The sequence below is a fragment of the Microtus oregoni genome, unplaced genomic scaffold (genome assembly GCF_018167655.1).
Source record: "Microtus oregoni isolate MIOR12 unplaced genomic scaffold, Mior012 000029F_ref0000214, whole genome shotgun sequence".
NCBI lineage: Eukaryota > Metazoa > Chordata > Mammalia > Rodentia > Cricetidae > Microtus > Microtus oregoni.
Window position 1 is genome coordinate 22,488,076 of NW_024543088.1, and position 5,495 is coordinate 22,493,570.

Consider the following 5,495-nt stretch of genomic DNA (forward strand, 5'->3'; position numbering starts at 1 on the left):
TATTTGGAACATGTATCCAAGTAAAGGGATATCTTTGATACTTAAATTTGAATTCTAAAACATTTTTAGATCCATTTTCTACATTTGCATCAGCAATGCCCAAACAACTTACTTTTGCTTCAGAAATTTGTCAAAAATACTAATTTTTGGCAGCCGCGGAAGCCGTGTCTCCTTGTGCACATTGGACCGGTGGACTTGGAGGAAGCGGGACCGGGCATGGAGCGACTCAGCGGGACAGCAGTTTTGGGATGCGGGGCAGCTGAGTGCTCATCATGGCTTCCAGCCACACCGTGTTGATGCGACTGGTAGCCTCAGCGTATTCTATCGCTCAGAAGGCAGGAAGCATAGTCAGGTGTGTCATTGCTGAAGGAGACCTGGGCATCATGCAGAAGACCTCAGCCACAGACCTGCAGACCAAAGCCGACCGTTTGGTCCAGATGAGCATATGCTCTTCCCTGGCACGGAAGTTCCCTAAGCTGACAATTATAGGGGAGGAGGATCTGCCTCCTGGAGAAGTGGATCAAGAGCTGATTGAAGACGGGCAGTGGGGAGGAAATCCTGAAGCAGCCGTGTCCCTCACAGTACAGTGCTATCAAAGAGGAAGACCTTGTGGTTTGGGTTGATCCCTTAGACGGCACCAAGGAATACAGTGAAGGTCTTCTTGACAATGTAACGGTTCTTATTGGGATTGCTTACGAAGGAAAGGCCACTGCAGGCATCATCAACCAGCCATATTACAACTACCAGAGCAATGAAAAGAAGAAGTTGAGGGAGCAGCGGAATGAAGCGAAGGCAGGCCCTGACGCTGTGCTGGGCAGGACCATCTGGGGAGTCCTGGGTTTAGGTGCTTTTGGGTTTCAACTGAAAGAAGTGCCCGCCGGTAAGCATATCATCACGACCACCAGGTCCCATAACAACAAGCTGGTCACAGATTGCATTGTGGCCATGAACCCTGACAACGTACTGCGCGTGGGGGGAGCAGGGAACAAGGTCATCCAGCTGATCGAAGGCAAAGCCTCTGCTTAAGTATTTGCAAGTCCTGGCTGTAAGAAGTGGGATACTTGTGGCCCGGAAGTTATCCTTCATGCTGTGGGAGGGAAGCTGACGGACATCCACGGGAACGGCCTCCAGTACGACAAGGAGGTGAAACACATGAACTCCGCAGGAGTCCTGGCCACGCTGAGGAATTACGAGTACTGTGCAAGCCGGGTGCCAGAGTCTGTCAAAAAACGTGCTCACTCCCTAAAGGGCTGTTTCACGCACCCGCCCACCCCGAGGATTTGGTTCTCACAGCCTCTTAGAACTGATTGAACAATCAGAGTTCAGCTGCACTCATCAGTGACCAGTGATTTAGTGATCAGTAGTTAGGGATAGAAGACGGGATTCAAGAATTTCACCTATGTAGTCTAATACTCTCATGCCTTAGGCATATGATACATTTTATTTTTCATTTCTCCTCCCTAAAAACAATTAGCCAGGTGTGGTGGCAGTGTGGTGGTTATTGCTATTCCAGTGCTTGAGCCCAGGGCCTCAAGACCAGCCTCCACTACAGAGCAAGGCACTGCCTAACAACGGAGAAGAAGAAACAAAAGGAATTTAGTTTTATTAACTAGCTAACCAGACCAATTGTTTTGACATCTGGATAATTTTTAATTCAGTGTCTTAAGTGGTCTTGGTGTTTTTGTTTGTTTTGTTTTTTTTTTGTTTTGTTTTTGTTATTGTGTCTTTATTTTTGTTTTTTGTTGTTGTTTGCTTGGTTTTGTTTTTCCTTTTATTTTTTGAGACAGGGTTTCTCTGTGTCCTGGCTGTCCTGGAACTCGCTCTGTAGACCAGGCTGGCCTCAGACTCAGAGATCACTCCGGCTCTACTTCCCGAGTGCTGAAATTAAAGGCATGTGCCACCACTCCTGGCTCAAGTGTTGCTGTTTTTAACTAAGTGGAGAAATGAAAAAGGATTAGTTCCAAATGACTGTCTAGGTCATTTGTAAATCAACATTCCTGCTTATAAGAGACAGGGTTTCTTTGTGTAGCCCTGGCTGTCCTGGAACTCTCTCTGTAGACCAGGCTGCCTACATGGAGATCTGCCTGCCTCTGCCTCTGAGTGCTGGGATCAAAGGTGTGTACACTACCACCCCCTAACCAGGGCCTAGAATCTTAAATTGTTCCAGAATTTCAGCTTTGTTTTTCACAGTAATTTTTAAAATTTCTGACTCCAGCTGAGAATGCATATAATGATGTTATTTATGTTGATAAGATTTATGGGAAAAGTTTCTTTAAAATAAATTATTTACTCCTAGATCTTCATACGGCATATAGTTTTCTTTTCAAAAATATTTAAAACTTATCAATACTGTGGGGATTCGCTTATTCTCTTATCATGGAAAGGCATAATTGGAAGGTTGGACAATCCCCTTTATTCTGTCTACTGAGAGAATGTAACCTGCATTAGCTTGACTGTCATCTTGACTAGGCTGAGAAGCCCTACTAGGTCAGGAAACAGGGTTTCCAGAGAGGATGAACTAAACTGGAAGCGCGTGGGTGGCGCCACCTCCTACACTGGGGCCAGATGGGCTGAAAGGGGAAGGATGAAGTGCACAGGTTCTGCTTCTGCTGCCTGACTGCCCTGGGGTGAGCTGCTCTGTCTGTTCCGCCTTCCCAGCAGCCCCCACCCCCATCTCCTTGGAATCTCTCCTTCAGGCACTTGTTATAGCAACACAGAAGTCATCTTTAAATGTAAAGTTTGTATTCATGTTTTGTTGGGACTAATTGAGTCCTGGCCTTGAGCTGCTCTTCCCTGTCTAGAGCCTTCTAATTGAAGTTACTAGAAGCTGTGCCTAGCTTAGAGGATCAGAGGATGGGATTTTCACCTATTAGTCATTGACTGCAGAGTATTTAAGCCTCCATGGTGCTATTAAAAATTGGCCTTTTGGTAAAAAAAAAAAAATACTAATTTCTACTTCCTGCAAAGAGAAATGCAGTGAGTGTATTTTATGGCCCCGGAAGCCAGCCCTGAGGCACAGAGATTAATGTACAAGTGATTTATTGGTGTGGTGATTAAAACATCTTTCACATTCTAAGAGATGATGAAAATAGGTCTCACATTTTAAAAGACTGGAACTTTTGCTGGACTTCACAGCCAGAGTTAATAATACACCTTGAGATGTATTAACCTAAGACCTCTGTCCTATTGTGTACTCTGTGTGTTTATATAACCTGCCTTCTACAGAACAATGTAACAACCAACCTTCCTTGCCTTGGGTTTCCCATGTAATCAACATTTACAACTTAAGCTAATGCATAGCTGTAATCTTAAGTTATATATTTTACCATACCCCTGATCCAAGAGTGTTTGTATGTGTGTGATGATGATCATTTTCTGGAATCATTAAGTTGGCTGAAAACAGTCTTATGAAATGAAAATCCACCACAAGTGCTGAACAGGACATATGGATATTGCCTGATGAACCTTTACAATACCATTTGTTATCTGGGTCAGTTGGAGTCAGGGACTCAGTCCTTTCTAAAACTCTGATGAAAGATTTCTGTAAAGAATCCCTCATTCCGGGGACAAAGCAGGCTCCCTGGATAGAAACGTGAAAACACCAAGGCGGGGCGCACCAGGGAACTTCTCTCTTCCTTAGTATGCTGGTTTTTTGTCAACTTGACACGGCATCTGGAAGAGGCAACCACAATGGAGAAAATATCTCTATCAGACTGGCCTGTGAACATGTCTGTGGGAGCATTTTCTTGATCAATTATTGAGGTGGGAGGGCCTGGCCCACTATGGATAGAGGGGCCGTACAGAGAGGTGCACGCATCACTGTTCTTTGAGGCATGGGCTGAGCCCTCCACCCAGTGACGTCTTCTCAAATGAGGCTCCCTGCTCTGACTCTCTTCACCCCACCCTATCGCCTTTGTCCTTTATACTTCCCAAATACTTAATGTGCCGTTTTCCTTGCTATTCGAGTTAAATTTTTAAAAATGTGTTTCAATGGTGGAGACTGAAGCCAGTACTTCAATAAAGTACAGAATTTGTGCATACTAAAAAACAAAAAAACAAAAAAAAAGAATCCCTCATTCCTTCTCCCACATGTAGCATGAATAATAAAAACCCAGAGACAGATATTGGGGTTCAACCTAAAGATCAGAAAAGCAAAGCAGTCAGCCGCTGGCTCTTACCTCTACCTCAGACCAAAACGGGCAGTCCTGCCTCCAGGAATTTTCAGAATGACACTGAACTGAGACCTGCCTCCTCCCGTTTTATATTTTATATTCTTCTCTAGTGCTGGGATTAAAGGTGTGAACTGCTGCCGCTGACTTCTGTGGTGAACTAGTGTGGTTACTGGGATTAAGGGTGTGTACCACCACTACCTTGTTGATAGCTGACCAGTGTGGCTTCTTTACTCTCTGATCTTCAAGCAAGCTTTATTTATTAAAATACAATAGAAGAGAGAGCAAAACCCTATCTAAGGAACACACAGAGTGAGACACACAGACAGGTATAAATTCAAAAGGCAACATTTAGCCAGGCACAGATTTGGACTCATACAACAGACAGGAATGACAGAAGACACACAGAGAGAAGTGACAGACTCCTATCTGGGCTCACTATTAAATTCCCATCAATAGGAAGTGCTTCTTAATTTATTTTCCTTAAAGCAACACTAATGAATTCTTGGTGGCTCTGAGTTTATCATTAATGAGTTCAAACTAATACAATTAGGAAGGCTGCGTAACAGATCTGGTGGTGGCTGGGAATTTGTCTCAGTGGCAAAACATGTGCTTAACTTGTGCAAGGCCTTAAGCTCGATTCTCAGTGTGACCAAAGAGAGCAAGAGAGAAGAAGAAAAGGAGAAGGAGGAGCTGAGGAAAATAAAAGAACACTTCCTGAAAGGAAAAAAAATAGAGGAGTCATGGTGAAATGGCAGAGGAAGGGAGCCAAGGCATGCCAGCCTGTACACAAGCTGCCTCTTCCACTCTGTCTCCCTGGAAGTACCCTGGAATTCTGAAGTCGACTTGGTCAGTTCTTGGAGTTGTCTTCGCCAGAGGGCCGGAAGGCTGGTTTATTCTGTGTCCAATCCAGGGAAGCCTGGATTCCGAGATAATTGACGTTTCATAAAGATTAAAATTGGAGGATCTGACTCCCCCTTCCAGCATTTACAGACATTGAACACGTGTGGTACATGAACATCCATGCAAGGGAAACATTCATACATATAAAATAAAAATAAATAAAATTACAAAAATTAAAGATAAAGAGTTATATAGGTCTTAATCTATTCGGAATCTTTTTAATTATTGTCTCTACACACCATGGCGTTTTTGTTTCTAATGAAATGAGAACTAGATTTGCAGGCATGGCATATAGGCCTGATTCTCAATAGCTGAGACACAGACACTTTATTTCTTTCAGGGTACCTGAAGAACAGTGAGCTTGTGTTGACTGCTGTAGAGCTCAAACGCTCTGCGCAGCCAACGCAGTGCTGTGGTGTGGGA

At 44.0% G+C, this 5,495-nt stretch overlaps 1 pseudogene; it reads left to right on the plus strand.

The window, feature by feature from the left end:
• The first annotated feature begins 256 nt into the window (after window positions 1–256).
• On the plus strand, window positions 257–1,311 carry LOC121464827 (annotated as a pseudogene).
• The last annotated feature ends 4,184 nt before the right edge of the window (window positions 1,312–5,495 follow it).